Source organism: Dendrobates tinctorius, unplaced genomic scaffold (assembly GCF_039654945.1).
Source record: "Dendrobates tinctorius isolate UK_male_01 unplaced genomic scaffold, ASM3965494v1 ptg000159l, whole genome shotgun sequence".
In the NCBI taxonomy this organism is placed as follows: Eukaryota; Metazoa; Chordata; class Amphibia; order Anura; family Dendrobatidae; genus Dendrobates; species Dendrobates tinctorius.
Window position 1 is genome coordinate 18,173,748 of NW_027361826.1, and position 23,775 is coordinate 18,197,522.

A 23,775-nucleotide genomic window follows, 5' to 3' on the forward strand; every position below is an offset into this window, starting at 1 on the left:
GACCAAGGACAACATCTGCAAGGAGTTTGTATGTTCTCCCCGTGTTTGCGTGGGTTTCCTCCGGGTTCTCCGGTTTCCTCCCACATTCCAAAGACTAACTGATAGGGAATTTAGATTGTGAGCCCCATCGGAGACAGTGATGATAATGTGTGCAAAACTATAAAGCGCTGCGGAATATGTTAGCGCTATATAAAGATTATTATTATTATTATCATCCCATGCAAATTAAAAATAAAGTGAACCCCAATCTAGATAACATATCAGTACACAACTTCTAATAGGTGATGGTGGACACAACTCACTTCTCCGGCCTCTCTGCATAATGACCTCTGCACAGATCACAGAGCACGCCAGCAACATTCTCAAACAGAATAATGAATATCTTCAGACTATAGATGAGTATAATCCATGTTCTAAATGCTATTACTAGTAGCTCAGGAAAGATAGCAGTCCCCATAATGAGAAAAAGAAGAAAAAATAATTAATAAATTAAACACATCTCCATTTTCATAGTTTTTTTCTGCTGTGAAGAATGAGCTATAAGTACTCAGTAAAAAAATTAAAAAAAATAAATAAAAAGCTGCTGGCATCTTCAGAACCTTGGACTGGCCACCCCAGAACATGGACTTCATCATTGTATACATTTAGGATTATTTATAGCTTTAGAAATAGAACCTGCACCCAACTGTGTAGGTGTGTACGCGAAGGAAGGACTCAGATTTCTATGAAAAATTATCTGGAAACATCCAGTTACTGTTGTACCAGACCATAATGTCCAGCTTTCAACCGATTTATAAACTTCCAAGAGGAATAACAGAAGAACTGCACAATGCAGAGTATGACGAAAAGATTTTCCAGAATTATTTTACAGGGAATGCAAGTGTTTACGAAACCAGAAATCACGTAAAGTGAGTAGAAGGTTACCTACATTACATGGCTTCAAATCTCTTTTGCACAAGAGAAACAAGCAATGCAGGGTCAGTCATGCTGTCAGCAAAGCTGTAGTCTGGGGAGGCTGTGGTCTACAGACAAGAGTGTGGTTTCCGCTTGGTCTATGAGCAACACAGCAGCTGTAAGATGACTAAGCCTGAGCCACTCATGGCAGAGACACCCTGCATAGCGCTCAGGATGTTAGCGGCAGATGGTCTTGTAACCACTGCAGATGTACTAGGGTTTTCTGAGAACTCATTTGCTGTGCAAACTTACAAATTATCGTTTACCTAACAACTATTTTATATATATATATATATATATATATATATATATATATACATACTCAAGCTCTCCCGCAAAATGATCTTGGCACTCTCCAAAAGTAGAAACATTCCACTGTCCACCTTAGGCCTCAAACAGAGGCCGCTCACCTGCAAATCAGATTGTCACGATCCTGCCGCTCACTGTGTCCTAGAGACGTAATGATTGACAGCTTGGCCCTCCTATAGATTGCAGGGGCATGCTGCGCTGTCTGCATTGTGAGTGACAGCTCGGCCATCCTATAGTATGCAGAGGCATCCTGGGCTGTCAGCTTTGTGTATGGGATTTCTTTGCAGCCTAATTAGACTGGGCCTGCTGAAAGACCTCCAGGTGTCTCTCTTTCAGGGTGATGGCCTAGTTATTTAGCTGGCTGGCTATGCTTGGACTATTGCCAATCATAGGTCTTGCACGGTAGTGTGTGTGCTTTGAGTGCAGTATTCTCTGACTCTGATCTTTGTTGCCAAACCTCAGATTTAGCCTCTATAACCATTCACTCGGATTGCCTCTTTTCTTGATGCTCTCTGACTCTTGGTGTCTGACCACATACTTTTTCTTGACTATTCTTTTGTTTTAACCTTTTGTCTCTGATGCACTCTTGGTTTTGCCCTCAGACTCATTAACCTCCCTGCCTTATGGCTTGTCAATTTGAAGTGACTCGGAGTCACACAGATCTCCTGCTTTGCACTGAGGGGTAAACACCCTAAAACACATGTTTGAAAATGGAGTGTCTGGTTTGGCTTCTTATCCTAAATCATATGGCAAAGCGTGTTAAAAGGTCGATATTGACTTTTTAGGATTGTTACATCCAATAAGTGACACTAGAGTTTAAGTCCTCACCCTTTCTGAAGAGGCTATTTGCATATTTAAAATTCCCAGAGGAGCATTGCAAAGACTACAAGTCTCCTTACACCAGCTAAGCACTCCCCATTAGTAGAAACACTCCCCCTTAGACCCTCAAAATATAATAAAGATTTTATAAAACATGTAACATTGTTACTATATAGGTACAGATGGAGCTGTTCCAAAATTACATAAATCCGGGAGCAGGAAAGTGGAAACCTGAACAAATATGGCCTTCATGCAAGAGTCATCAGAAGAAAAACCTCTCTTGCATCCTCACCATGAAAATCAGCATCAAAAGTGTGCAATAGAACATCTAAACAAGACTGATGCATTTTAGAAACAAGTCCTATGGACCAATGATGAGGTTAAAATAGAACTCTTTGGCCACAATGATCAACGGTATGTGTGGAGAAAAAAAGGCACAGAATTTCAGGAAAAGAGCATACCACCAACCATTAACCCCTTAAGCCCCAAGGGTGGTTTGCACGTTCATGACCGGGCCAATTTTTACAATTCTGACCACTGTCCCTTTATGAGGTTATAACTCTGAAACGCTTCCATGGATCCTGGTGATTCTGACAATGTTTTCTCGTGACATATTGTACTTCATGGTAGTCGTAAAATTTCATTCATATAACTTGCGCTTATTTGTGAAAAAAATGGAAATTTGGCAAAAATTTTGAAAATTTTGCAATTTTCCAAATTTGAATTTTTATGCCCTTAAATCACAGAGATACGGCACACAAAAAACTTAATAAATAACATTTCCCACATGTTTACTTTACATCAGCACAATTTTGGAACCAAAATTTTTTTTGTTAGGAAGTTATAAGGGTTAAAAATTGACCAGCGATTTCTCATTTTTGCAACACCATTTTATTTTTATGGACCACGTCACATTTGAAGCCACTTTGAGGGGTCTATATGATAGAAAATACCCAAAAGTGACACCATTCTAAAAACTGCACCCCTTAAGGTGCTCAAAACCACATTCATGAAGTTTATTAACCCTTTAGGTGAGTCACAGGAATTTTTTGAATATTTAAAAAAAAATTAACATTTAACTTTTTTTCACAAAAAAAATAATTCAGGTTCAATTTTTTTTATTTTACCCAGGGTAACAGGAGAAATTGGACTGCAAAAGTTTTTGTGCAATTTGTCCTGAGTACGCTGATACCTGATATGTGGGGGGGAACCACTGTTTCGGCGCATGGCAGACCTCAGAAGGGAAGGAGCACCGTTTGACTTTTTCAATGCAAAATTGGCTGGAATTCAGATCGGACGCCATGTCGCGTTTGGAGAGCCCCTGATGTACCTAAACAGTGGAAACCCCCCACAAGTGACCCCATTTTGGAAACTAGACCCCCCAAGGAACTTATCTAGATATGTGGTGAGAACTTTGAACCCACAAGGGCTTCACAGAAGTTTATAACGTACAGCAGTACAATTAAAAATTTATATTTTTTCCACAAAAATGATCTTTTCACCCCCAAATTTTATTTTTACAAGGGTAACAGGACCCTAAAAGATATTGTGCAATTTGCCCTGAGTGCGCTGATACCCCAAATGTGGGGGTAAACCACTATTTGGGCGCATGGCAGAGCTCGGAAGGGAAGCAGCGCCATTTGACTTTTTGGCTGGAATTGAGATTGGACACCATGTCGCGTTTGGAAAGCCCCTGATGTACCAAAACAGTAGAAACCCTCCACAAATGACACCATTTTGGAAACTAGACCCCCTAAGGAACTTATCTAGATGTGTGGTGAGCACTTTGAACCCCCGCAGTGCTTCACAGAAGTTTATAACGCCCGGGCGTGAAAATAAAAAAAATCGCATTTTTTCCACAAACATGATCTTTTAGTCACCAATTTTTTTATTTTCCCAAGGGTACAAGGAGAAATTGGACCCCAAAAGTTGTTGTCCAATTTGTCCTGAGTACGCTGACACCCCATATGTGGGAGAAAACTACTGTATGGGCACACGTCGGGGCTCGGAAGGGAAGTAGTGACGCTTTGGAATGCAGACTTTGATGGAATGGTGTGCAGGTGTCATGTTGCCTTTGGAGAGCCCCTAATGTACCTAAACAGTGGAAACCCCACACAAATGACCCCATTTTGGAAACTAGACCCCCTAAGGAACTTATCTAGATGTGTGGTGAGCACTTTGAACCCCCAAGGGCTTCACAGAAGTTTATAATGCCAAGGCATGAAAATAAAAAAATCGTATTTTTTCCACAAACATGATCAATTAGTCTCCAATTTTTTATTTTCCTAAGGGTAACAGGAGAAATTGGATCCCAAAAGTTGTTGTCCAATTTGTCCTGAGTACCCTGATACCTCATATGTGGGAGAAAACTACTTTATGGGGACACATCGGGGCTCGGAAGGGAAGTTTTGGAATGCAGACTTTTATGGATTGGTCTGCGGGTGTCATGTGCATTTGGAGAGCCCCTGATGTACCTAAACTATTGAAACTCCCCACAAGTGACCCCATTTTGGAAACTAGACCCCCCTCGGAACTTATCTAGATGTGTGGTGAGCACTTTGAACCCCCAAGTGCTTCACAGAAGTTTATAATGCCTGGGCGTGAAAATAAAAAATTCATTTTTTTCCACAAAAATGATATTTTTGCCCCCAATTTTTTATTTTTTCTTTTCCTAAGGGTAACAGGAGAAATTGGACCCCAAAAGTTGTTTTGCAATTTGTCCTGAGTATGCTGATACCCTATATGTGGGGGTAAAACACTGTTTGGGTGCATGGCAGAGCTTGGAAGGGAAGGAGCACCATTTGACTTTTTCAACGCAGAATTGGCTGGAATTGAGATCAGACGCCATGTTGCATTTGGAGAGCCCCTGATGTGCCCAAACAGTGGAAACCCCCCAATTATAACTCCAACCCTAACCCCAACACACCCCTAACCCTAATATCATCCCTAAACCAAGCCCTAGCCCTAACCCTATCCCTATCCCTAACCCTAACCCTAACCCTAGCCCTAACCCTAGCCCTAACCCTAACCCTAGCCCTAACCCTAACCCTAATGGGAAAATGGAAATAAATACATTTTTTTATTTTATTATTTTTCCCTAACTAAGGCCGGTTTCACATTAGCGCTTTTTAAGCGCACGCACGGCCGGGGGTAGCTCCGCCCCCGAGCCGGCTCTCTGCCCGGCGTGCCCGCCCCTTGCTTGTAGCGCCGCCTATTAGCGGACAGCGGCGCCTGCGATCGGCACACCCTATCTTTAGCATAGGGTGCGCAGATCGTGCGCAGGCCGTGCGCTAGTTGCGCTTTGACCTGCGCTGCGCACTTTTGACGGTGCGCCGTGCGCGCCAAAATCAAACTTTTCGGATTTTGGCGCGCACGGCGCACCGTCAAAAGTGCGCAGCGCAGGTGAAAGCGCAACTAGCGCACGACCTGCGCACGATCTGCGCACCCTATGCTAAAGATAGGGTGCGCCGATCGCAGGCACCGCTGTCCGCTAATAGGTGGCGCTACAAGCAAGGGGCGGGCACGCCGGGCAGAGAGCCGGCTCGGGGGCGGAGCTACCCCCGGCCGTGCGTGCGCTTAAAAAGCGCTAATGTGAAACCGGCCTAAGGGGGTGATAATGGGGGGTTTGATTTACTATTTATGGCGGTTTTTATGTTTGGCAGCTGTCGCATGCTAAAAGACGCTTTTTATTGTAAAAATAGTTTTTGCATCACCACATATTGAGAGCTATAATTTTTCTGTATTTTGACCCACTGAGTCATGTGAGGTCTTATTCTTTGCGGGACGAGTTGACATTTTCATTGGTACCATTTTCTGGCACGTGACATTTTTTGATCGCTTTTAATTCCGATTTTTGGGACGCAGAATGAACAAAAACCAGCGTTTCATGAATTTCTTTTGGGGGGTGCGTTTACACCGTTCCGCGTGCGGTAAAATTGATAAAGCAGTTTTATTCTTTGGGTCAGTACGGTTACAGCGATACCTCATTTAAGTCGTTTTTTATGTTTTGGCGGTTTTATGCAATGAAAACTATTTTATATAAAAAATAATTATTTTTGCATCGCTTTATTCTGCGAGCTATAACTTTTTTATTTTTTTGCGAATGACACTGTATGACAGCTTGTTTTTTGCGGGACAAGCTGACGTTTTCAGTGGTACCATGGATATTTCTATGCGTCTTTTTGATCGCGCGTTATTGCACTTTTTGTTCGGTGGTATGATAATAAATCATTATTTTTTGCTTCGTTTTTTATTTTTATTTTTTAAGGGGTTTGCTAAAGGGGTTAACTAATGGGACAGTTTTATAGGGCGGGTCATTACAGACGCGGCAATACTAAATATGTGTACTTTTATTGTTTTTGGATTTTTTTATTTTCAAAAAATGAATTTATTGGGGAATATTTTTTTTTTTTTTTTACTAATTTATTTGGCGATTTTTTTAAAATTATTTTTACACTTTTTTTTAACTTTATTACATTGTCCCAGGTGGGACATCACTGTCCTGTGACAGATCGCTGATCTGTCACATCACAGATCACTGTGACAGATCAGCGATCTGTCACAGGCACTGCTGCAGACTTCCTCATGCCTGCGCTTTGCAGGCAGTGAGGAAGTCAGCTCCCTACAGGCCCCCGAAGGTCCCCGTCACCTTCTTGGATCCGGGGGCCTGTAGAGAAAGAGCCCCCCGCAGCAGCGCTACACAATGCGCTGCCGTGGGGGGCTCAGGGAAGCACGGAGGGAGCCCCCTCCCTGCCAATGCTTCCCTTTAACCTCCGGGAAAACGCCATCGTGTTTGATCGCGGTGTACAAGGGGTTAACGTGTCGGGGGCGGTCCGTGACCGCCCCTGACACATTGTGCCGGGTGTCAGCTGTGATCATCAGCTGACACCTGGCCGCGATCAGCGGCGCTCACCACGTGGGCGCCGCTGATCGCTATGACGTACTATCCCATCCCTGGGAATTAAGTCCCAGGGCACATGGACAGGATAGTACGTCTCATGGCAGAAAGGGGTTAAGCATGGGTGTGTCAATCATGCATTGGGGTTGTGTTTCAGCCAATGGCACGGGGAACATTTCATGGATAGAAGGAAAAATAGATTCAGTGAGATTTCAACAAATTCTTAATGCAAACATAAAGCCATTTGTAAAAAAATGAAGTTGAAAAGAGGATGGCTTCTACAAATGGATAATAATCCTAAACACACATCAAAATCCACAATAGACCACCTCAAACGCTGCAAGCTGAAGGTTTTACAATGGCCCTAACAGTCCCATGATCTGAATATCATTGAAAATCTGTGGCTACACCTCAAAATAGCAGAGAATGCAAGACAAGCCAGAAATCTCACAGAACTGGAAAAATTTTCCAAGGAAGAATGGATGAAAATCCCTCTAACAAGAATTGAAAGTCTCTGTCTCTACATCATGCTGCTCTCATATTAGGTAGTAAAAACCTGGTGAGAGATTCCTTTTGAACCTCAAAAGTACTGAAATCATATGCGAGGTCTACCTTTACAATGTGTCTGCCAGACTGCACATGACAATCACTACAGCCTTGGACCTAATAGAATCGACCAAGGTTGTTTGGTTTTCAAACCTGTTGGACGTTAGTAGTTCTACATTACATATGTAAAGCCAAAAATAATTCCAAAAACTTCAAGAATAGATCAACAAAGCGTCAGTTATTCACTGAGTCCCGAAAAAAAAGTTATGGCTGACACATTTCAGGGAAGCAAAATTTAAACTTTCCTTCAATCCTCAAAATTGACTCAGTCCTTAAAATAGGGTTTACATAACTTGATAGGCAAAAATAAGAGAAAAATGGCTTGTAAATTAACTCTACCAAAAATACAAAAATCTCTGAGCAGCATAAAAGAAAGTAAAATTCCTTGTTAAGATATTCTACTTTCACGTTTAGTAATAAGATTCTGAAAGTCTTCCGTCGTAATTGCATATCTGCTCAGTCATCTCTTCCTGGACTTGCTATGAATTCTACATTATCAGCATTTACCAAAAAAAATTCACGAGTCAAATTGTCAGAATCACCAGACTTCCAAGCAGGAAAATTGAAGAAATTCTGTAATTAATTTTAACAGTTTCCACTTTTACTGTTATTTCCTCTTATTAATTTGGCAAAAGACAAAATCGGCATTTTTATCGGAAATGTAATATATTTCTGTATAGTGTTTATTGTGTTTTTATAACAGAACTCAGAAATGTGTTTCTGAAATCCATATCTTTTATAGCTCACTGAACTCGCAATTCCCATTGTGAGATTTTACAGCTATACACACGGCCATGGCGGCATGTTTTGGATATAGCCACCAGCTATAATGTCGTGTTATACACTGAAAATCGTGTCCTCACAGCAACAGTTATAGAACAAAACAAAAAAAAAGAACATTTGCTCTGGGTCCTTAACTTTCCAGTTACTCCCTGGATCCAGTTTTATTATGATTTTGAGCTGAGATTTTTAGAAATATCGAAATACTAACATGGGTAACATGAGCATGACTCGGCTTGTCTGCAACCAGGAAATGCTTCCTCCTCTCAGTTGAGTCACAGGATACAACCTCGCGGCATGCTTTTTTTAACCATTTTTGTTCAATTTTTGTAAAAAGAAATCTAGTTGTAGAGTTTATTTAGGTAGGTTCCAGGAAAGAAATATTCTGAGATAGTCTTCTGTCTATTCACAAAATATATAGTTGATATTTGAATATTTTCTAGAAATGAACCAATCTTTCGAAGTTCGAATTCCCAGGGTTCAAACAATTTTTCCCAGAAAATTTTTGTACCAATTTTAATGCAGGAAACGGAGAGAAAGAGATGAACATTGTAGGTGAAGCAAACGTGGCCAATCCAAAACAACATTAGTCCACTCAGGGATGGTCCCAGGCAAGAGAGACTGAGTTCTGGTGATGTTGACTATGATACATACATGAGTGTGAATTGTACTGTTTTCTTCTCCTCTTTTTGGTTGATACACACATTGACACATTTGGTAGTATATGTGCCAAATTCTTTAGAGGCACGCACCTTTTAAGGGGAATCTGTCAACAGGATTTTGCTATAGAATATGAGATGTGCATGATGTCGGGACAGAGACCCTGAATCAGGGGATATGTACTTTGTGCAGTTTTGATAAAATCCCTGTTTTCTCTTTTGTACACGTAGCAGAGCTCTGAATGCTGAGCTGTGCATAACCCCACCCACACCCCTGATTGGTAGCTTCCAGTGTGCACTGTGATTTGTGAGAAAGGAGCCAATCAGTGTTGGAGGTGAGGCAATACAAATTAGCCTTACTTTTCTACACATGATATGATGTCCTCTAATGATCTCCTGCTATATATTCAGGGTGGTCTAAAAGTAAGTGGACAGAAAATAATAACATTTATTTTGCTTTATATATAAAATTATATTTACTAACACAAGCATAAATGACAATTAAATTTTATTCTGAACAATAATACAAAAGCCCTTAAATTTTATCAACGCAGGTGCTCAAACTGTTTTCTATCACAATTTGCACAGCTTTGAAGTCAGCCTCTTACGCTTCGACAAACATTTTTGCACAAGTCTCTTTGGGTATTAATTTCTTGAAATGCATCTCTTATGTAATTTTTCAAATCACTGACACGTTTTGTTTTTCGACTATAAACTTTGTCCTTGAGTACTCCCCAAAAGAAAAAATCCATTGGGGTCAAGTCTGGTGAATGTGCCGGCCAATCAAGTGGGCCTCTTCGGCCAATCCATTTATTAGGAAATGTTTCATCAAGATACTCACGGACTACTCTTGAATAATGTGGAGGGGCCCCATCTTGTTGGAAATAAAGGTCATTTGAATTAGGCTGTTGCTGTAACTGGGGAACAACCCAATTTGCTCTAACTGTCTCAGCATTTAGAGATTTCCAATACTCTTTTAAAATCCATTTTCTTTGATGTGTATTTAAATTATTTGCTATTATGGGTTATTCTGAATTATCTGAAAAGAAAACAGATTTGGGGGAGATTTATCTGTGAAACTGACTCAGTTGCACTTAGCAACCAATCAGATTCCACCTTTCATTTTCCAAAGAGTCTGTGAAGAATGAAAAGTGGAATCTGATTGGTTGAGAAGGGCAACTGAGTCAGTTTCACTTTACACCATGTTTGATAAATCTCCCCCTTCATAACCCTATTACACATACTGTCCACCTACTTTTGGACCACCTTGTATATAAAACATGGACAAATATCAGCACAGTCTTAATGTTTGTGGGTGCAAGACTTCCGCAAGCAACCAGCCCAAAAGCCTCGTGATGTCAAGAAAGTAGAATGAAAACAGTATTCCAATGGAAGTCAGGGGAAAAGTATGAGAAAGGCTTTGAGGCATTTAAAAAGAGAGAAGGATGTTATAAGAGCATGGTCGAGTACTAATTGAGTGTGTTGGGCGTGCGCTATGTTTGAGTCGCCATAGTTGCATGTCTCGTGGATGTTTGACAGCTGCAACCGATCCAGGGGTTAACTGTTAGGCAATCCCTGCATGTGTTGCGGCTGTCAAACACAGTATTAGAGCATGCTGAAGTCACTCGGTTAGCACCCGAGCATGCTCAGATAACACCTTACCCGAGCACACTCACTCACCTCTAGTCATAAACGATGTACTGTATACAATAAACCCGTTATGAAACTCATTCTGATGAGTTATGTATCACATAATAAGCGGAGAGGCATGACAGGGTTAAAAGCTGCTTCTTTTCTCTGTAAAGTAGCTCACAGACATTGTTTTCCTGCTCTACAAGCCCCAGCAATGATCAAAGTAATGCATCACATCTATTATGTTATTATCGGCCTAATATAGAACTAATTACTTAATGGGAAAAGTCATTATCTAATATAAATCCTTTACCTAATGAAATACAAATATCATTTATGACATCAGAGGAGTCTGTCATTGTTTGAATGATCTGTGAACCTTGTCGGTGCAGTGAGTTATTGGCTATAGTATTCAGAATTAATACACAGCGTGAAACGCACTTTCTTTTATTAGATGACTATTATCTCTGTCTGGAGAGGCAAATCGCACTCTCTTTATCCTTGCTGTATTGTCATCTATTTATGGATTACTTTATTTGTACTCATTTGGTGTAGGGATAAAGAACACATTCCCAGTTATCACATGCATCCTATATTTTATGGAGAATTCTTCATATACTGATTTACGAAGGAGGAGAAACATTTTTAGTATTTAGTAAACGTCGTCAATCTCTGTTGATTCTCTGCGCAGAGAGGTCAGACATCGAATGCATCTGCACCAGAAATCCACAATGGAGTCACTTTTAGTGGATTAATAGTAAAGCCGGCTGCGATATCTCTCTAATACAACAAGCCTTTCTATTCCAACAGTGTGTCCATCCCTGCCAAAAAATAGGATGGAGCACAGAAGGGAACCTGATCTGCACGCTAAACAAAAGTGTGAACGAAGCCAAAGAGTCGCTAGATTTCTAATTAGGAACAAGATAGTTACAGTGTTTTTAATATTAGACAATCAGCACAAATCTACCAGACTCCTCTCCGACAGAGCTCCTGCTGCTGCTCCTCCATGCTGCAAGGCTTGCATATGTTTCCCGTTAAACAAGTGCATCAACAATAAGACTACTCAGAATATCAGATTTTTCTATTGCCCTAACGCCAAATCCTGAAAGCAAATTTATAAGCACAGTAACGCAAATCCTCCAAGACATTCTAACCAAAACGGTGATTTTAGGAGTTAGTTAGACATAGTGTAGCTCTCAGACCCCAAATATATGGTACCCCAGCTGCTGGCATCTGCAGATATTGCACCAAAGTAGAACACACATCTACTAAGGTTTGTTCACACTGAGTTTTTCCAGAGATTTTGAAGCAAAGTTTGTTCCAAAATTAACATCATAAGTGCTAAAAAAGATACTTAGTGCTACTGTGAGTAGTGATGAGCGAACCCGAACTGTAAACCCGTGCACGGATCCCAAACACGGACATTTTTCCCGGAAGTCCATCACACTGTTTGAGTTCCCAGCCAAATAAAGCATGTTGAAAGGCTGCTGCACAGCCATTCAACATCATTTAGGCTGCTGGCACTTCTGTAGCCCTAAAAGCTATGCCAAGCACTGGCATGGCTGTGATTGGCCGGCACACCATGTAACCCTGCCTGTATAAAGGCCGGGTCACGAGTTGTGCAGCCATTCTGTTCCTCATCCACTGTCAGTGTGGTTATCTGTGCCATATCAGCCTCATGCTCTGTACCCGAAAATACTGTTCCTGTGCGCCACAACAGTGTTGTGCAGACTGCCCTAACAGCCTGTTGCTCTGTGCCATAAAAGCCTCATGGTCTGTACCATAAAATCCCCTTGCTCTGTGGCAAAAAATCCCATTGCTCTATGCCATATAAACCTTGTACTCTGAGGCAAAAAAATCCTATTGCTTTGTGCAGGGCCGGCTTTAGGCAAAGTGGGGCCCTAGGCAAAAGTTTAAAATGGGGCCCCAAATTCTCACATATTGCACATCACACAGAAGCATTTCTGTTGTATCTACGTGAGCCGAGTTCAGGCCGCTAAATGAGTGCGATCGACAATATTGAAGTCGCTCGACATTTGTTTTCCAGCCTCTTTCCGCCATCTGAGAAAGAATGATGGGGACAGAACAATCACTATTAGATCAATCTGTCCCCATACAGTATCATGCTATCAGCAGCACATCTGCAGTTCACTCCGTTGATGTGCTGCTGATGTTATGGCACACAGAATGCGTGTGTTCTCATCTTAATTGTTCTGCTTCCAAATTGAATGTGGGGTCTTACGGCCGGAGAAATCGGGACAAATGCAAACAACTGTCTCTCAAATGATTTCTGATTTATTTCCAGAAGTGTACAACATTTTATAGCAAAAATCAAGCTGTCTCATTGCATTACATCATAAATTCTTTCCAAATTACTGATTACCCCAAATAGCAAATTATTACTGATCTCATATGATCTTATATGCCCTATATCTCATATGCCCTATATCTACTATATAATCATTACGCACATAATTATTGTTTCTATCCTAATCCACCCTAGTCCACTCAGTTTCGATGAAGCTAGGTGGGTTATACAATACAGAAATAAGTCTTAGAGAATCAGAAATATCTTAAAGCTACTGTACATGGTTCTATTATTCAGCAAAACATCCACATAATAATATAATTTTGATTCTTGTATATATTCATATGCCATATATTCTCCCCTTAACAGTCCCCCTTGGAGATATGCAAAATCAAAAACCCTAATCTCGTCGAGCCTATCGATCTGTCCTCCCGGCCTACCTATCTCAACAATGCTGGAACCTAACTAACTAATCTTCACCGTATACACGAGACGACCCATCTCTAGTAGATGGACCCCCTCCTAACGGACTTTGCACAGGAGGAAGTCAGATCCTAGTTTCTCCCTCGCAGGTGTTCTTCAGGCAGACATATTCCGGGGGATGTGGATATGGCATTCTTCTCACGGGTTCATAGGAGTATCTTTCATATAGGGGATCTTCAAAGTCGGCATGCATAGTCATTACTGTGGCTTCCATGGTCATCGTCATCATTTTCTTAAGGCATGGAGCTATGCAACATAGAATTAAGGCAAATATGATCAAAGCATATAAAAATAGCTATTGCAAACTTAATGGGACAATTATTGCCTTTATGGCATCCCCAGTGTATTTTATAAACTTTTGTTGATTATAGTATAGGTAGTTTATCCACTTTGCATTCTTATTTACAGGGATGGTGGGTTTAAACACAACTGCTGTCTTGTTCTCGACTTTGAATTTGTCAGGTACCGCCTTGTGTGCCCCCACTGGTATCTATGCTTCTTAGCAAAAATTTACCTTTTTTGTCACCATTTTCCCTCCCAAGTTTAGTACTTGAGCCTAGTACATATAACCCTTGGTCATTCTTTGAGGGGTTCTCAATGGTGAGGTACAGAACTATACATCCCTTCTTGGGGCAGTGGGTGGCAGGGAAGGGTAGGCCTGGAAATGCTTTCTGGCCTTTAAAAGGAGCTTTGGACAGTCATGCAGCTTAATAGGCTTATTCCCCATCTGTCTCTGTGTTGTAGGGCCTGGACTGGTTGATGTCTCCAGTCCCTTTCACCAGTATGCCACCCAACAAGTGACCAATCCTCACAGTTTGAACCTTCCCCTGTTTCAGCAGTAGTGACACAGATGAATTGTGTACTTAACCAGATGTCAAACTATACCATGGGGCCTGGACATTCTTATTGTGAGACAGTAGTCAAATTGATATGTTACTCTTGGGGTGGAGACATTATACCAGACTGTCAGTATACCCTTCTCATGAGTGACTACCCCTTGGTGGCTGACTACCCCTTGGGCTAGGAAAAGGATAAGTGCCAGACGGATGAAGAGTGGCAGCCGCCACTGGACTCTGGATACGGCATCTCCTTGCAGTGGGAAGCGTGGACCCATGGACTGCTGTCATAGTTGACAGGACTTGGAACGGGCTGTCATCTCTAGGTTCAAGGGTACATCTGTTGAACCTCTTGGTGATGAGGACTCAGTCATCGGGCAGGATCTGGTGGGCTCCTAGGTCCTCAGGATCTGGGATGGATGAAAAGACTTGAAAATATATTTTAGTCACATGTTTTTAAACTTAGTCTTCATATAGACAACTATAGTGAGCAAAGTATAATCCTAAACTGTGAATATTTACAAGTAGGATCTTATAGAGCTGAATTTTGTTGGACCTGCTAGTGTGTGTGTGTGTATGTATTTGTGTGTGTGTGTGACCCACGTAAAGACTAAACTCTTATACTATGACTTCCCTGTTTCCTGTGTAGCATCAAGTTCAACTATGTAGAGTTTTGTTCGAGGCCTTAAATTTTCCTTGTTCATCCTTAGGCGTATTTCATCTTAGGTTAATTTCTTCTTTTCTTCTTTGGATGCTTGTTTCTGGAGTGTCAGAACATCTTTTTCCAGGGTTCTCCCTTTTCCTCTGTTTCTGTGTCAAGCGGTATTACTGCTGCTTTTTTTGCTGTTACTTCAGCTAGTCTGTTGCCCACTGCTTCCCTTGAGGTGTCTCCAGTGTGTGTGCTTTTACTTTTACCACCGCAACACTTCCTGGCATCAGCAAGGACTCCATTATTTCTTGTATGGCTTTGTGGTGTCTGACCGGCGTTCCGTTAGCCGTGATGAAGTCTCTTTCCCTCCAGATGGGTCATAGCTTCATGTTGAGTGGACCTCTTGTATGCGTCTGTCAAGGCCCGCAGTCCTGCCTTTGGGTGTAGACAGTGGTTTTGCTGGCAGCATGTATCTTCTGTGGCTGCTGCTATACCAGTGTGCAAATGGTCTTCTTGGTCTGCATAACTTGGTCTATCCAGAAAGAGCATCAGGTCAGGATCTTCCAGGTGTTCTCTTGCCTTATGACAGCGAGACAATCGCGTTGAGCCATTTCAGAGTCGACTACCTCTTCCACTAATGTGTCAGAGATGTGGTTTTCATCCTCCATCTTCCTCCCCCCTCTGGCAGAGATAGGAGAGTAGCTGGACGGCACATCTGGAGATGGTGACGTTGTCTGGGAGCAGAGTAGGGCATTGCAGACATTGGTGGCAGACAGATGCTTTGGGCCAGATCTTCAATTGGTGACCCATAAGGATGTCAGAAGCTTTGTACAGCACAGGTGGGTTGCAAACACGGCTCTCATGCAGATTGGGATTCCATGAGCCACTGGGTCAAGTCTTGGAGAGTAGTAGCCAGGAGGGCGTTGTCTTCCTCCATGAAGCTGTCAGGACTCCAGTTGTATGGTCAGGTTTCTTCATGGCAAACGGGCAGAACAGTTCGGTATAGCCTGGCACTCCTAGAGCTGTGGAGATGTGATTGCAATTTAGCATATAAAACCAATTGATGCCTTCTTTGGTTAACCTTAAAATAGTTATAAAAAGGTTGCATGTGTAGAAAAGCAGTATTGGCTTGGCTGTCTTCAGTCAGGGGAAGAGGTCATCTATATATATTCTAAAAAAAAGTGGCAATGGGATGTGTCCTCTTCCAGGGCTTCAGGACCATGGTCATGGCTCAGGTGAACATAGAAGGGGCTATGTTGTGCCCCTTGAGGCATCATAGTCCAAGTATATTGCTGACCCTCGTATGTGAAAGCAAACAGGTACTGGCTTGCAGCATGTAGAAATAAACTGAAGAAGGCATTGGCCAGGTCAATCACCGTAAACCATAGAAAAATAAATAGAACTTATAAAAAACAGAGTGTGTGGGTTTGGCACCATAGATGTGTCCAGTACTATGACTTCATTGACAGCACACAAATCATGTATCATCCATAACTTGATAGAAATAATTGCAGATTGTGAAATGGAGGGTGAATATTGCAATTTCCTTAATAGCAGAACTCCTGGCTTCGGCTCCACCTTCACAATCTGGATTTTCAGCCTGCCAATATTGAGTCTGGGATCAGTGCCATTAGTTTAATGCCCACATGATCTATAGGTGTGTCCTGAAAAAAAAGAAAAGACTGCGTACTTCTGAAGCAAATAGATCAATATCCCTGATTACACTTCTGATTGCATCGTGACCCACCAGGAATTTGAGCGGAGTATCCTCAACCTCTATCTGGGTGAGAGATGTTGTTTCTCTATTGTATTTTTGTGGGGGGGGGGGCGGCAGTAAGAGTGTAAGAGCTCTGTGTTGGTGGGTGTCAAAGCTTCTTCCAACTAAAAACTAATTTGCATTTCAAATCTGAGATCCAGAAACTTTTTATTACATCAGTGGAAGAAACTATCCACAGGTTCTCCTTTCCCCTGCATAACATCCTGGAGAATGGGGGTCTGGCAAGCTGCTTACTAGGGTATCTGTCTCCTGGTATTTCCATGAGTCCTTGCATGGAGCACATTGTGTACGAGAGTATAAGCTTTGGGGCTTTAAAAGATGATGATGATAACGATGTCCCCCCACCATATAGCGATAAATACTGTAGATTATCATTCTGAGCTATTGATTTCCATATGGTGGGAGGACATCATAATCATCATCATCTTTTAAAGATTTGGAAAGAATCTATGATGTAATGCAATGAGACAGCTTGATTTTTGCTATAAAATGTTGTACACTTCTGGAAATAATTCAGAAATATCTTAAAGCTACATGGTTCTATTATTCAGCAAAACATCCACATAATAATATAATTTTGATTCTTGTATATATTCATATGCCATATATTCTCCCCTTAACACTGAGAACAATGATTTTTGTTCCAGCATAAACAATCCAATCACTTGATGAATATGCAGCATTTTGCTTGTTTAGTATAATACACCCCATAGTCCTCCATATATTATGTGCACCACAATCCTCCATATTGTAAAATGCACACCCCATAGCCCTCCATATAATATATCGAGGACTATGGGGCATATTATAATACACTCCTCAGTCCTCCATATAGTATAATACACTCCCCATAGTCCTCTATATAGTATAATACACTCCCCAAAATCCTCCATATAGTATAATACATTCCCTATAGTCCTCCATATATTAAAATACACTCCTCAGTCCTCCATATAGCATTATACACTTCCCATAGTCCTCCATATAGTATAATAAACTCCCCATAGTCCTCCATATATTAAAATATACTGCTCAGTCCTCCATATAGTATAATACACTCCTCAGTACTCCATATAGTATAATACTCTCTTCAGTCCTCCATATCGTATAATATACTCCTCATACTCCTCCATATAGTATAACACACTCCTCAGTTCTCCATATAGTATAATACACTCCTCATAGTCCTCCATATATTAAAATACACTGCTCAGTCCTCCATATAGTATAATACACTCATCATAGTGCTCCATATAGTATAAAGCACCGCCATAGTAATCCATGTAGTACAATTCACTTCCCATAGTGTAATGCACCCCAGAGTTCTTCATATAGTATAATATGTTCCCCATAGTCCTAGATAGAGTATAATGCAGCCTACATATAGTATAATGCAGGCACCCCACAGAGTATATTGCATCCATCCCACAGAGTATAATGCAGTCACCCCACAGAGTATAATGTAGCCACCCCACAGAGCATAATGCAGCAGGGGAGACGGGTCACACGGGGACAAGGGGTAGGGAATGCATGGGGGTGCAGGAGGACTCAGGGCATGGGAGATGGGGAGTATTGGGGGACCAGGGGAGGAGGGACAAGGTGTGTACAGGAGCCCAGAGGAGCACAATGACCTGGGGACCTATGAGGACATGGGGCACGGGAGATCAGGGAACAAGGGCAGAGCATGGAGGAAATGGGGCTGGTGTCACAGGGGGCCAGGGATGCTGGGGGACGAGGATGGCGACACACAGGCAGCAGACACACCTCACTGCCGCCGGTCCCTTACACCTCCATGTTCATCCCTGAATCCTCCAGATGGCTGGGCCGCTGTGGCATCCCCCTCCCAGGCGGCTCGGTCCACACACCCCGCCAGCTCCTAAAGGGGGTTCGGAGAGGTGAGAATACCCCCCTCCAGAGCCACCTGTTCCCAGTCCCCCCTGCTGCCACAGGCTCCGCCAATATGGCGGCTGCCGTGACCTATGCAGATGCTGCACAGCGGGTGAACGATGAAGTGACGTCATTTTGCACCCACAGTGTCAGAGGCAGAGGGGAATGATGGGAGAGGGAGCGTCATCTGACGCTCTCTCCTCATCATAGCTTTGAACTGTATCAGCGTCATAATGACGCCGGTATAGTTCAATATGGCGGCGGGGGGAGTCGACGCTGGCGGCAGCTGAGCCCTCATGACCCACGGGCCCCATAGCAAGTGATGTGCTGCTATTAGCTATTTTTGCCTTGTACGCTGTGGCAAAAAAATATATTGCTCCGCTGCATAGAAAGCTTGTTCTCTGTGGCAAAAAAATCTTATCGCTCTGTGCCATATACTAAAAACCTTGTAGTTAGAGGCAAAAATCCTATTGTTCTGTTGCACAAAAACCTTGTTCTCTGAGGTAAAAAAAAATTCTATTGCTCTATGCCATATAAACCCTGTTCTCTGTGTCAAAAAAAAACCACTGCTCTGTTGCATATAAAGCTTGTACTCTTTTGGGGGAAAAACTTGTACTCGGTGCTATAAAAACCTGTTGCTCTGTGTCATAATAGCTTTTAGTTGGGTGCCTAAGTCCAGCCTCTTGCCTATGAGGTATTTTTTAAGGGGGAAAAACATGAGGAGATCAGCAACATAGTCATGGTGCTGCTGGTGGTGATGTGTAGTTACTGTCGGGAGAGGACGTGGTTGATCTGCACCTGTTACGTGTCCTACTGCAACACTCCTCAAGTGCACGCAGGTGACAGGACGTTTGGTGTTATTTAGTAGGCCCCAGTACCACAGACTGAAGGGTGAGGCCAGAACATGTGGAGGCCCTGTTAGATTGGATGGCTGAGAGTACCTCCAGTTCCTGCAAACTAGTCCCCTGCAAAAAGCGTTCAGTCGACACCTGATGAATGATCTTTGTCATCGTTCTTCCACCTCTCCCTCCCCCCCAAGTTATGCAGCTGTCTCTTCTGCTGTTTGATGAGTCCGCTGACTGGAGTTCTGTGGCCGATTCACGTGTGAAATGTGTTCAAATATTCTGTGAGGGTATTGTTCCCCATGCTCTGAGGCTGAAATTTGTTAAAATCTTTTGTGTAGGTATGGTTCCCCAAGCTCTGAGGCTGAAATTTTTAATAAACTCCTGTGGGATTATTGTTCCCCATGCTCGGTGGGTGAAATTTGAATCAACTTCTGTAGGGGTACTGTGTCCCATGGTCCTGGGGTGAAGTTTGTAAGCTGCTTTTGTGAGAGTACTGTGCTCCATGCTCTGTGGGTGACATTTTTAACTGGACTGGCTGTAGCAAGCCTCAGTCTCTGTGAGGGCACTCTTAAAATGTTTGTTATTCATTTACTTCCTATTTTACCATGATTCCTATGTTGACAGAACCCCTTTAAGTCATTTTGCTATCCATATTTGTTTGCAGTGCATTTATCCTGCTCTTATCCCCATTTTGCTTCGTTTTGCAGTCCCCTAGCCCTTACTTCAACCATATTGTAACCATTTACAGCTCTCAAGTTTGGGTCCCCATTGACTTTTATAGAGTTCAAGGCTTGAGATCAAGTTCGGAACCCGAACCAGACTTTAAAAAAAAGTCTACCCGAACCTGCCGAACAAGGACATCCACGGGTTCGCTCATCTTTAACTGTGAGCAGTCTCTGTGACCTAAATGTGCTACTATGGCTGAACTGTCTCCAGACTTGTCCCCCCTTGAGCACATATGGAACGTCATTGGTTGGCAAATGCAAAGGGAGCTGCCAGCAGCAGTTCTTGATGATTTACCCAAGTGGATTCAGAGTGGCAGAACATTACTCAGTCAACCAATAATTACCACGGTGAAAGCAGCCAAGTTGTGTAAATGCAACGATTTCTGTGTGTGGCGATTATATTTGATATTTATTAAATCAAAATCTTTTGAAAATGTTGTTTACATTTCTTCATTACTTGCGCAATATGAACATTGTATCTATCCTGTGTTTTCCATAATTCCACTTCTTCTGTTTAGTATTGCAGTTTCAATGTTGAGAAGTGTAGTTTAATTTATGTTACCTTACTGTCTTACAATAAATATTCTGAAAAAAAAAATTGTTTTTGCATCGCCATGTTCTGAGAGTTCTGAGAGTAAAAATATCACAGCAGTGGAGCTATATAAGAGCTTATTTTTTGCTTGATAAAGTATAGTTTTATTGATCCCATTTTGACTTACATATGACCAATTCATCACTTTTATTATACTTTTTGTGAGATGAAATAAACATTAGAGCAGTAATTCTGCACTTATTTTTTGCTTTTTTAAATGCCAATCACCTATCAGTTTAATTACCATGCCACCTTTTATACAGGTCGATATGACAATGACACTACCAAATGTATTTAGCATGTTAAGCTTTGTTAGTTTTGGTAAAAGAAATACACCTTGACAAAATTTTTCCGGTTATCAGTTTCTGAGACCTATAACTTTTTATATCTAGTATACATAACCAGAGTTGTACGGTGCTTATATTTTTTTGGGACAAGTTCTAGTTTTCACTATGAACATTTTTTGGTACAAGTGACTTTTTAATCACTTTTTATTTCATTTTATGCGAGGCAAAATGATCAAATATGGCAATTCTGTTGTGCGTGTTTTTTTATTTTGCAGTGTTCACCGACCAAAATAAATAATTATATATTTTTATTGTGCTGGTCCTTTTAGACACAGTGATACCAGATAAATGTTTTCTAGAATGGATCTAATACATCTCTAAATATTTAAGTGTAGCCTCTTTTTTTGAACCCTTCTTACTTTATGTTATAATATTTGATGGTGTGCCATTACTATGGCTGTTTTATACAATTAACACCTTGCTCTTAGGACATATTCACATGTTCAGTATTTGGCCAGTATTTACACCAGTACTTATGAGCCACGAATAGGAATTCATAAGTATATTAATGCATTATAGAAGTGATTGATCAAAGAATAGTAGACAGCGAGGCTAAAAAAAAAAAATTAAAATTACAAGTCACAAATTAAACAAAAAAAACATTTTTACTCAGAAAAATGATATTTAAAAATGTAAAAATGTGAATCAACCAATGCTATAACATTAACACAATATTTATTCAGAATGGTGAATATCTTAAAATCAAAAAACAATAAGAAAATTGCTCGCGTTTGTTTATCCTGCCTCCCAAAATAGGAATAAACATTAATCAATAAATGGTATGCCTGCCATGGTTTAAATTAAAAGCACCAACTTAAAAATAAGTCCTCATAATGTTCCATTCATGGTGACATTTTTGGGGGTGCTGAAAAACAAATACCGTAATCGACATAAAAAAAATATTTGAATTGTGCCAAGGTTGTAAAGTATATAAAAAAATAATGTTTGCTGTGGGAATATCATAATTGTAGCAGTAAGAACGAAAGTCATTTATACTGGACAGTACAAGTTGTAAATACAAATATCAAACACTCACAGAATTGCATAAATAAAAATAATTCAATATATATGTACCCTAAAATGGAGTACAAAAAAATTTAACTTATCCTGTAAAAAAAATCCCTCATAGGGCTACTATAGTTTTAGAGACGATTTTCAAGAAAATCACCATATCAAAAGTGGCAATTACCATATTTGTTGCTCTTATTTTCTTCCCGCTACTCCGCTGAGTATTTTGCAATTTGTTGTTTTTTTAATCCGCCTTACGGTTGTAGAGATAGGGACCTTTTTATTATTGTGACAATTTTATGATCTTTACCAAGAGTGCGTGTCAGACAGGATAATGGTGCAAAACGGCGTAAAAAGACAACACCAGATAATCCTGTGGGCAACATCCCCTTGGAAAAACCATAAAATCTAGCAGTAAATAAAAATATTAATATCTCTTACCATGTAGCAAACTAAAAAAATTGCAATACTCAGGGGAGGGAGTAGCTGGCAAAAAATAAGAACAAAAACTAGACACTTTTGATCTGGCGACAGGTCTTCTTTAACCCCTTCACCACCTTGGGTTTTTTCTGTCAGGAACACCGCACTGCACTTGCTCACTGAGCCAGTGCGGGTGTCCTGAGTACAAAGACAGTACTCAAAGATACCTGTGGAGCAGGGCAGCAGCGGTGACGATGCATGCTTCAGAGTATCAGGACCTGAAGCATGTGACTGCTGGGGGCGTGGCCTAAGCTCCACAGATCTAGGAGCTGCAGGGAAACTCCTAGAAAGGTAACTACGGGACAATGTTACCAAGGGGCATAGACAGAGACAGAAACCAGATGAAGCCAGGGTCAAAGCACCAGATAGCAATACAGTACCACGGGGTTTAGACAGAAAGGATAATCAGGACGTAGCACTAGGTCAGAAAACCAGAACGGGCAATAGACGGTACAATAGGGACAAACTGTAACGGAGTAACGATAGCCAAGCCAGGAGGTCAGAACCGGAGAAGACAGTAGTACCAAAGCGAGAGACGGAGTACAGAGTGAGGGAACAGGCCGGGTCATACACGGGAAGCAAACAAGCAATGCAGAATACACGCACACCAGAGGTCAGACACACCAGAACAACAGTATAGCTGACAGAGAACCCTGGTAAAGAGTGAGTATAAATACCCCTCCCAGATCCAGAAAGAGGCCACGAACACTTAACCCTGTGAGTGCAGGGCAAGAACCCTGTTCAAACCATGACATTTTCCATTTTTGCGTTTGTTTTTTTGCTCCCCTTCTTCCCAGAGCCATTACGTTTTTATATTCCATCAATATGCCCATGTGAGGGCTTGTTTTTGCGGGATAAGTTGTACTTTTGAAAGACACCATTGGTTGCGCCATATTGGTTTTTGCCATAGTGTGTAGTATTCCTCTTAGACACCCATACTTAGATATTCTATGTGATGTAAAATGCTTTATCATATAAATTAGAAGCTCTTCTTGCTAATACAGTTGGAGCCCTATAGAAAAGACTGAAACGATGTGACTACTTAGCTCTTATCACATTGTGTAGCTAGTACAAGTATAAAATGTAACACATCAGTAATTTACTGTTTTCACATTGCCCACACGGCACCCACTTCCTCACTATCAGTAAGAACTAGAGATGAGTGACTTTGCCTTTTTTAGG

General features: G+C 41.4%; 1 protein-coding gene and 1 long non-coding RNA gene across 4 annotated transcripts in view; one reads left to right on the top strand and one right to left on the bottom strand.

Moving 5' to 3' along the window:
- Positions 1–23,775, top strand: part of GRAP2 (GRB2 related adaptor protein 2) — a 311,259-nt gene that overhangs the window by 160,291 nt on the left and 127,193 nt on the right. The window lies entirely within an intron of this gene.
- LOC141052360 (uncharacterized) overlaps positions 12,930–23,775 on the bottom strand; it is a 173,143-nt gene continuing 162,297 nt past the window's right edge. The window contains exon 2 of the long non-coding RNA XR_012220786.1: positions 12,930–14,693. This is a non-coding gene — a long non-coding RNA (uncharacterized lncRNA). The remainder of the gene's footprint in view (positions 14,694–23,775) is intronic.